The sequence below is a fragment of the Lissotriton helveticus genome, chromosome 2_1, assembly GCF_964261635.1.
Source record: "Lissotriton helveticus chromosome 2_1, aLisHel1.1, whole genome shotgun sequence".
Classification (NCBI taxonomy): domain Eukaryota; kingdom Metazoa; phylum Chordata; class Amphibia; order Caudata; family Salamandridae; genus Lissotriton; species Lissotriton helveticus.
In genome coordinates this window covers 1,513,858,889-1,513,868,774 of record NC_136059.1, presented here as the reverse complement: position 1 = coordinate 1,513,868,774, position 9,886 = coordinate 1,513,858,889, and the positions used below count along the sequence as shown (strand labels likewise).

The window sequence follows — 9,886 nt, the reverse complement described above, 5'->3', positions numbered from 1 at the left end:
CTTTGCGCTGATCCAGGCATGTCACATGCACGGAATGCATGTGCAGTCTTCTATACCTATGCCAAAAAATACTCCCCATATCCATGATTTAGTACTATGCCCAATTGTTAATTTTTCTCTCCAGCAATGCTCACCTTGGTCCATATATCTAGCAACTGATGCTGCCTCCAAACACCCTTTCAAATCGGAGTGTAGGTACCGCACTAGTATGTCTCAGTGAATTCACAAGATGATTACCTCTTGCTAAGAGGAACCATCTAGCAAACATTGATCTTCTGCAGATTCGCTGAAGGAAATTTACAATATCAAATGTGACACTCATGCTGGTCAACAAATGTGTTCCTTTCCCAATTTTTTCGTTTAATAATCAAGTTTATTGGCATTTATGATAAACAAAACATACAAAGACATCATTAGCTTATACACTGTATCAAAGTCCATCGACAGCGGTACATCGGACCTAGGAACAAGGACCTCGAGCAGGCTACCGCATGGATATAGCACAACTGGAGGGAAACTTGCATAATAATCAGAACAAATTTAGCAACTTGCCCCACACCTTTTCAAACTTCTAGGGACATCGCCTAGCCTCAAAGAGGGGTTCCTCTTGGGCCGCACACCAATCCACCCCTTTTCGCCATTTACGCACAGTAGGGAGTTTGGCCTGGGACCAAGCCGCCCCAATGTCTCGTTTAGCCACCGCAATCACAGTGCCCAAGAAGCGTTTGTCCGCTCTGGAGCCGTCGAGACCATCAAAAACTCCCAGAAGGAAGGGGTCATGGGGAACCAACCATCCAAACATCTGCATGAGCTCAAACTCAACACCTGCCTAAAAAGAAGCAAGAAGAGGGCACCCTTTCCCATTATTTTAGGCCTGGACTGGCCTAAAAGGGAAGCATTTGCCAGTTAGGCTGCAGAACAGCATGCTTCTTTCAGAGCAGGTTGGGCTGCTAAAATCGAATATTTTGCTGAACAGTTTTGAAAGGATTCATTTTGGTTTCTAGTCCATGCTTGCTCTTTTTTGATCTAACGCTGCCCCTGCTTCAAAATCATGAAGAGGATTTGTCAACAACTGAATGTATGAAAGTTAGGGCAAAGTGAGGACTGAAAGCCAAAATGTAAGACATGGTCTCTGCTGCATGTTCTGGTTACTGATGTCAAACAGTTAAAGAGCTGGAGTAGCGCTTTTTTACCACATTAGACAGTGGTAAATTATTGCAGGTCTCAAGAACTTTAAAGGGGTTTTCTGCTTTTGGCTGAAAATGTAGCAACATGTCTTGACATCCCTAAAGTAAACAAGAGAACATAACTTACACAATGCAATACAATTAACATCTAAAACTGCACCACCCAACAAAATTGTCAAAGTAGACTGCAACGCTACCACAATACAACACCCTGCCATAAAGCAGGACAAAAAATACTAGTGTCATCACCACAACAAAAGGCTACACATTAAATATTGTCAAACATAATTATTGCACAATACTACCCCCAGAAACCTGGTTTTGTAGTACATGTGCAAAAGGTGTTTTTACTGCCTTAATTTACGGCCTTGGAAATGAAACTGCACCAGTCAACGAGGTCTTGTGATCCAGCCCATACACTTTCAAATCCCAACTGGGAACGTTTTTGTTTCCACTGCCACCTGCAATTCTCCTGGACGCCATCCTGCAGTCTCCCCTTACCAAGGTGCTGCGTGTTGGGGCAAAAGGTAAATAATCCGTTGTAGTTACGTGCAGGGTGGGACCTACATAATTGTACTCTATTGCTACCGAAAACATAGAAATTCCATTAGTAACTTAGAGCTCTCTCCAGTAACGATTCAAGGCGTTTCATTGTTTTAAGTGCAATCTAAGGCTGTGATACTTTAAATAACACAAGGTAAACACCCTAAGAATTCAACACGTTTGCGTTTTTAGTGTGCGCAGTTGCTCATGTGATATAACCTCTAGAACCGAATATTGAGAGTTAATCAAGCAAACCGGTGGAAAGAAACCAGCCCCTCACTCTAGCTGGGGACTCAAACTCAAAGCAGGAGCTGGTAAGCACCACCGCACTATATACATTTATACCTAGACTTGCACCGCAGGTCTCCATTTTGAGACAACGTCCATTAATTAGTGACACGGGTGTACAGTCAAGTGTGAGCTATGATGGAAATCATTGCCTTAGTGTATATTTTCTCACTTTCCTTGCTCGCTACAAGTAGCGTTGACATTGCAGCCCGGGGGGGACAAACACACTAGTGCTAACTGCAAGATGCAGAGGGCCCTGGGCAGATTGAACAAGCATTGGCAAAGCCAATATGTCTCGCCTATGCAAGAGCTATTGGCATTGATAATGTGTTAGTCCTATTGTACAGCAGCATGGCTCAAAGTTTGGGCCATCGAGGTGACTGGCGTGGAGGAGCATACAGTGGCATAAGGTGGCAGAGTGTCAGAGTGGAGTGCTCACAATATGCACTTGACCTAGGTTTACTGCTTTTTTTGCTATATTGTGGTTTGGACATTGCTATCTATTTTTCTAATGTGTTTTTATTTTGTACATGTTTCACTTTTATGGATACATTATTATCCTAATAAAGTAGTTTGGATTGTTGGGTCATAGAATGAAGTGGGATAGATTAGAGTGATGCAGCGCAGACTTGAGTGCAAGGGGTGCAGATTGGAGCACAGCAGACTAGAGTGAATTGGCGTGGAGGTGTGCAAAGTGCAGTGGCATGGAGTGGCGTAAAGTGGAGTAAGGATGGTGTGGTATTGCACTGCTATTACAGACAACACATTTTCAATTGAAATTACCATTACACAGAAAAGCAGTGTCACTGATAAAAGTGTACAGTTCACTTATGGCATGGAACACTTCCGAATTACAAAAAATGCATTTGTACTTTCCTAATTCTGATATATTCTGAAATGGCTGAACCGTTCATTACAGCCATTTAAACTTTGTTATGTGCCAGAAAAATTGAGCCTTTCACAGCAAGTTTGTCACACAAATCTTCCTCAGACTTCAAAGTGAGAGAAGTGGACACCAAGCACCTTTGGATAACAGAGCCTGACATTTGACCTCTATCTTTGAATGTACAGCAAATCTGACAAGATAAGATTCAAAGGCCTGTTTACAGAAAGGTAGCACTCTGAAGGATACAGTAAATAAGGAATTGCTGTCCGCGAGGGACGCACTCAAGCTGCACATCCTAAAGCAAATAAAACCAGCAAATAGAAAGCAAGCAAATGTGAGTTACACACCACAAAGCCAAATGGTAAGCAATGGGTGGAATGCATTCTCAGGGAAGCTTTCCGAATGTCCCCAAGATGTCTTTAGCAAACCAGACAGCTGTGCGGTCAGGTAGGCGTTGGCCTAAAAAGGGGGGTCGGTACACCAAGTCCAAGGACTTTTAGCCATTTGATATCAGAAGCACAAAAAAGTATATTATTTCAGAACTTGGTACTGCTATCCAGATTCTGCAAAAACAAAAGTAATTTCAAGCCTTTGAACACCCAGAATTCTGCTTCTGGGAAATTTAATGTACTAGCATTCGGAAGCAAGGAGTTGTACTCCCCAATTTTCTGATAAAGGATTGAGGCTGGGGAGCCAGGTTGACATTCTGCGAACAAAGCAAAAGGAATAGGTTTTTAGCTTCCTGGTAAAAACATTTGTAACTTGAAGAAGGGGGGAGGGGTGGAATCATAACTAGTGCCGATGAGAGAACTTCAGTTTTTGGAAAGGATAGGTTTGATCAGCCAGAGGTCCCACTTAGTTATGACAGAAATATGAAAGTTCAGCAAAGCCAAACAATGCCTGAAAAGAATACATGAAAATACAGATATTTTGAGGGAATATTGCAAAAGAATGATGCAAGTGTGATAGAAAACAATCACATCTTGTTGCTTTCCTTGTATCCAATAGTTAAGTGAAGCTGTTCATGTGCAGAGCAAGGTTTAGTAGATAACTTTTAGCTCTTCAAAGAAGACACTTTACCACAAGCTCAGACTCTCAGGAGATATTTTTAAAGGGGCAAAATCGATGGAAGGTGAGGCTTCAAATCAAACAGCAAAGACCAATTTAGTGGCTGTCCACGAGACTGGAGTTTTCCAAGAATTCCAGCTGACTGCCCAGGTCTGCGCAGACAAACGAGATGGCTGGTGAGATGTTCCTGGCCCCTGTTGGTAGCGACATGAGGAGCTCACCATAAAGAGTTGAGCCACTGGAGAAATGAGGTGTGCAGCAAGCCTGTTGCCACAAAGGAACACAGAGGAGGTGGGTAATATGCTACCCATGACTGGAGAAGCATTCGGCCTGCTGACATGCTCTACGACAATCAGCATGGATGGTGACATCCACTTGTAGTTGCAGAGGAGAGCTACTAATTTAACGCAACATGAACAAGGACAGTAGGATGACCTTTTATTTGTTCTGATATAGTGCAAGCCTCCTCCTGGTTCACAGCACACCAACAAACCACAAAGGAAGAGTGGGAGATCTCCATCTCGAGCCGGTTTGAAAAGCTGGACTGTGAACTTCTATGCTGCGATATCTTTTGGACCAAGCAAAGCAATTCTATGTTACTCTTGCAATGAACATCTAAGGTACCTAACTTAGGGTGTAGACCATATTGCCTTTCTTTATATCGGCCTCTGCACAGCTAACCTGCAATTTTGCATGGAGTGGCAGTCAGATCAGTTGCAGTGAAGTGCTTCTGCTCTAAACATTAGTGCCACTAACTCTTCCCTCACTCATGTGGTTCTCCCCTACACCCCCAATATCTGAGTGACAGACTTTTGCATGTGGCAACATAGTAGTCCATAGTAAAAGCTTACCTATTAGGAATGCGGATCATTTTGCGTTTGCTAGCAATTCCACTCAACCACTTGTTTTGCAACGTGGCAAAGGGCAAAACCAAACCAGTCAAAAATCTCGAGAGCCAACGCTGATCATCGTTTACCCTCATTTCCAGTTAGAGAAAGTTTACTCGCCGTTCACCTTGGAAGTAGTTATAAAGGAGTGGAATTCAATTCAGTTGTTAATAGCGCACAAAAACAGAAATAGGAGAATTAATAGAGGTTATTAATTTGGAAGGGCACTCCTCCAAACTCAAACCCGCTGTGGTCAAATCAAAACTGTTCTGATAGAATCTGCTCAACACATGTTGACCACGGCACAAGCAGAGTGCAATCTCCAGAGAAGTGTGTGCTAAGTTCAAGCAGTACCAACTATTTTAAAGTTAACACAAAATTACCAAACTAAATTAGAATATTTGAGAAAAATATAATGATCAAAAGACACCAAGATTCTCAGGATTGGTTAAGGGGTGTCATGACCATTGCGTTTTTCAATGCAGAGACCTTTTTATTTCGATACGAAAGTGTTATTGAACATGCACCAAGCGGTGATTCCATCAAATGCAAGTCTAGCATATTCTTCTGTTCTGCAGAGGAGTCATCAAGCGGTGATAAACTTCTGAAAAAAACGTTCATAATGATTACATGTTTCTGTGAGTATTTAGTTTAAAAATGTTCAACAAGTAGCAGCAAGAACACTTGGATGCCATCTGTTTAATTCAAGAGTTAAGTGAATAACGTAAAACCCATGACTGTTCCATTTCAGATTCTATTATTTCCATCATGGTTCTGCCCCCAGCTCTATTTTTATCACTTGTCTTTTCAGAGGTGTCTACATCTTTTACAGAAAGTGTGACATGCTTGGAGACGTACGTTTAGATTCTCCAATTGCCTTTATACTTTGGGTTCAAAACTTTCTATTTTTATTTCAGATTCTTCAATTTCGTTTTAGTAGACAGTGTGATGTTTTTGAAAGCCTCGGGTAATGCAAATATAGCTGCTCACTGAAGGCTGACCTGTTTTCCATTTTGTAATTTTCTGAATAGAGAAGACTTATTTTGCACCATGTTCGTTTAGTCTTGTAATGTTCCTCAGTTTCTTTATTCCTGTTTTCCTTTGAAAATGTAAGATAAAATCAGTGGTCAAAAACTATATAAACAGGTTTCAGGCCATAGGTAGGTGAGGAACTTCATTCTCGCAAACATCAAATTGGGCAGCACAGCACTAGGTTCTACCTTGACCGAAGGCAGCTCTGGCAATACTCCAAGGCTCTCCGAAGCATTTAGCCTTCACTTACTAGTGCCGAGACTGTTGTAGACATAGAACTTCAAAAGATTTCAGAAGTGCGACAACTCCCACCCAGCCTTAGCCGAAGCACACGTTATGGAGAAGTATGAGGTTGGAGAGAAATTTAAATCAGTATTTTAGGACGCACGATGAGACCGGTCCGAGAACCACTGAGGATAGTAAACATCAGAGGAGTCAACTATGTTGGAGAAGCACATGGCAGAAGCACATGTTAGAGTAGTACGAGGTCAGAGAGTGGTGTTAAGAGCGGAGCAACAAGGTTTCTCAGACAAAATGAGTTTACTAATGCATATACCATTACCCTCATTACTCAGCACAAGCAAAACTAGCAGGCTTGATGGAGGCACACAACGTAGAGGGACAAGAGTCTACCATCTATTAAGATTCGGCATACATGACTACCACGATACACTCCAGTATCCACAAATTAAAAAGGATAGGGTTCTTAAAGTCAGACTGGTCACCCGTTACACACAAGGATCTATTAGCAAAGCTAATTAAGGCCATGACATTACCCTCTAAAGTGCCCATTATCAAATGTGCAACTCATTAACAAACTAGCCCTCATATCGAGGGGCAATGCTTTGGCAGACTGGGCAGCTAAAGAAGCAGCTAAAGCCACTGTATGGACAACCCCTGGCTTCCCGACAGTTGACGTGCAGACAAAAGACCATGACCTACCACCACCATACACAGAAATAGCCTGGTTACATATGCAGGAATTGCAGGAACAGGCCCTACCCCACAAGAGCCTTGAATACAGCGGGGATGTGTCCAACACCATTGGATTTTGTATACAGACAGAAGGCCACAGGGAAGCCAGTGATGCCACAGGTCTTATACGCCGCTTTGGATGAGCTACACTTCCCTGCACACACAGCCAAGGAGTACATTCTAGCCACACTCCAGGCTGATTGGTCCACCCCCCGCTAGCCGAAATGGTTACTATATCCATAGCACAATGCCCAGTATGCCAACAGTGCAGCCCCAAGCCCACTCAAGCTCATAACATCCACCATTCCCAGACCCATGGGCCCATTAAAGAATTTGCACATACACTTTGTGAACATGATTGACTGGTGAAATAGCTACCTGTATCTCTTGGTAGTTGTCGGCCCCTTCTCCAGGAGGATAGAAGCAGGACCTTGAGTACACAATGCTGACAAAGCAGCTGCAACATTCCTAAGGAGAGAGGTGATGCCTAGATGGGGCGTGCCGGATGCTATCTGCACCGACAATGGCACACATTTTGAAATTACCCTATTCCAACCTATTTGTTCATCCCTAGGTATAGGGCATACATTGTCCTCGGGTTATCACCGCAGTCCAACGGAATTGTGGAACACATGAAAGCGTTGTTAAACAAAATAAGCAAACTGTGTGAAACTCTACAGTAGTGGCTGTATTGCCTCCACCTTGCCCTGTACGCCTTCAGGACTCAGAATGGTAGCAACCTTCACCTAACACCACACAAGATTGTCGAGAGCACCTCATGCCTATGTCCCTGACATTGCCCCTGCAGAATGACAGATGCACAGAAAACTGCACAAGTATTAGAGGATGAAATGGGTTTGTATTTGTCCGAGCTAAAAAAGGCAGCTAACTTCTGTAAACTTATTGTGGAATGGGAAGTGCCCCAACAAACTGCGAGAGCCACCGATGACACCTGCCCAACAAGTCTACATTTGCAACTTCGTCTGCAAGTGGAAGGATCCAATATTTGAGGGCCCCCTTAATCATACAGACCACACCAACAGCAATCAAAGTGACAAACAAGAGACCACTGATACACTTGACCAACATTTGGCTAGACACGGCACAGCATCAAACACTCCCAACAGAGTAGCCAAAAGATAGGGGGGGTGGGCGCTAGGGAGATGACAAATGATATCACTAGGGAATGGACAGTTGTGCTTTTCATTGTTTTTTGTTTTTGTGCTTTGCCGGAGTGTTTTTCATTAACATGATGAGACAATCCAAGTTCAGGCACGCAATGCCGCCACAGAGCCCTTAGGTTCCGAAAAGGTCACCTTCCACACCTATGCCCTCTATTCAAAGCAACTAGATAACATGATACCCACATATACATGACATGGGCAGAGATACAATGATAGCTGCTTTGTGTGTTCCCTCCCGATACTGTAACAGGCAGGTTACAGTCCTCAAAAGTACCACCAGACACTAAACTATGCCTCCTACACCTCTTTCAATGTATAATACGAGCACAGATGCCCCACAGTATTAGACCCATCTCAGTTAAGGTGAACACCACACCATTTCAGAATAGCACCAAGAAGTTGTATATCACAACAAACCTCAAGGACGTGTCGGCAGAGTAGGAGACAACAAAAAAAGAATCTGGCCAATATATGGATAGTGATTAAACAACTTGGATTGAGACAGATGGTTGTTCTCAAGAATATCTGCGTTGTGCCAGAAATGTTAACCTCTGCATGCCACAACTATTTAGCCAACGTCATGCCCCTGACTTTGCAGAAAGGCCAATATTGGAGGCCAGTATATGCCAATGGCCGTTGGAACTATGAGAGGTAATTCGCCTGTTATGTTATGTTATGTTAGGTGCCATTTGTAAAGCGCACCAACGCCGAAGCTTCCTGGCGCTGCTAGACAGGGTAGGAGAAAAACGGAATACAGAGCAACCTAACATAGGGGTGGGAAGAGATGGGTCTTTAAGTGTTTTCTGAATGAGAGAAGAGAGAGGGAAGATTTGATAGACAGAGGGAGGGAGTTCCAAAGAGTGGGGGCCAAGTGAGAGAAGCGGCGACCTCCAAATTTCTTGGTTTTGTTTTTAGGGGTAATTAGCAAGTAATTGCGGGCAGAACGAAGATTGCGTGTGGGGCGGTAGGGTCGGATGAGGGAGTTGAGAAACCCTGGACTGGAGCAGTGAAGACATTTGAAGGTGAGACATGCCACCTTAAAGGCGACCCTTTGATTCATTGGGAGCCAATGGAGGCTGTGAAGCAGGGGTTTAGCGGATTGCCATCTAGGTAATCCGTGAATGAGGCGGGCTGCCTGATTTTGGACGACCTGAAGGCGGTTTAGCAGATAGAGTGGAAGACCGTGGTAAATGGAATTGGAGAAATCAAGACGAGAGAGTACAAGTGAGGTGACAGATTGAGTGAGTGCCGCAGGGGGGAGAAGGTGACTGACTTTACGAATCCTCCGGAGTTGGAACATGCATGATGAAATTACCGCTCCAACTTGGGCTTTGAGGGAAAGTTCAACGTCGATAATTACACCCAGGCTTTTTATTGTTTTAGCTGGGGTGGGAGGGGGACGAAGCTCCGGCGGCCAGAACTGAGGGCCCCAATGGGTGTGGCTTAGGCCGGGGAGAAGGAGCTCAGTTTTTCCTGGGTTCAGTTTTAATTGGTTCTGGTCCATCCAGAGTTGTATGTGGATCATTACCGCGTAGAACGTATTGATAGCTAGTGGGGAGTTAAGGGAAAAAATGAGCTGCAAATCATCAGCATAATTGAAGATTGTGATGTCCCATTTGAGGAGGGATTGGATCAGTGGCCGGAGATACAAATTAAATAGAAGCGGAGAGAGGGAGGAGCCCTGGGGGACTCCGCAGGACGTAGGAGATCTTTTGGCCGTATAAGGGCCCAGGCAAACTGCCTGTGTTCTTCCAGTGAGGAAGGATCTGACCCATTCGAGAGCAGGGCCTCGGATGCCAGCCTGCTCAACACGGTGGAGAAGGATGTTATGGTCCA

The 9,886-nt window shown here is 44.0% G+C and overlaps 1 protein-coding gene across 1 annotated transcript in view; it reads right to left on the bottom strand.

The window, feature by feature from the left end:
• LOC144820278 (uncharacterized) overlaps window positions 1-9,886 on the bottom strand; it is a 988,894-nt gene that overhangs the window by 345,207 nt on the left and 633,801 nt on the right. The gene's annotated exons all lie outside the window — the stretch shown is intronic.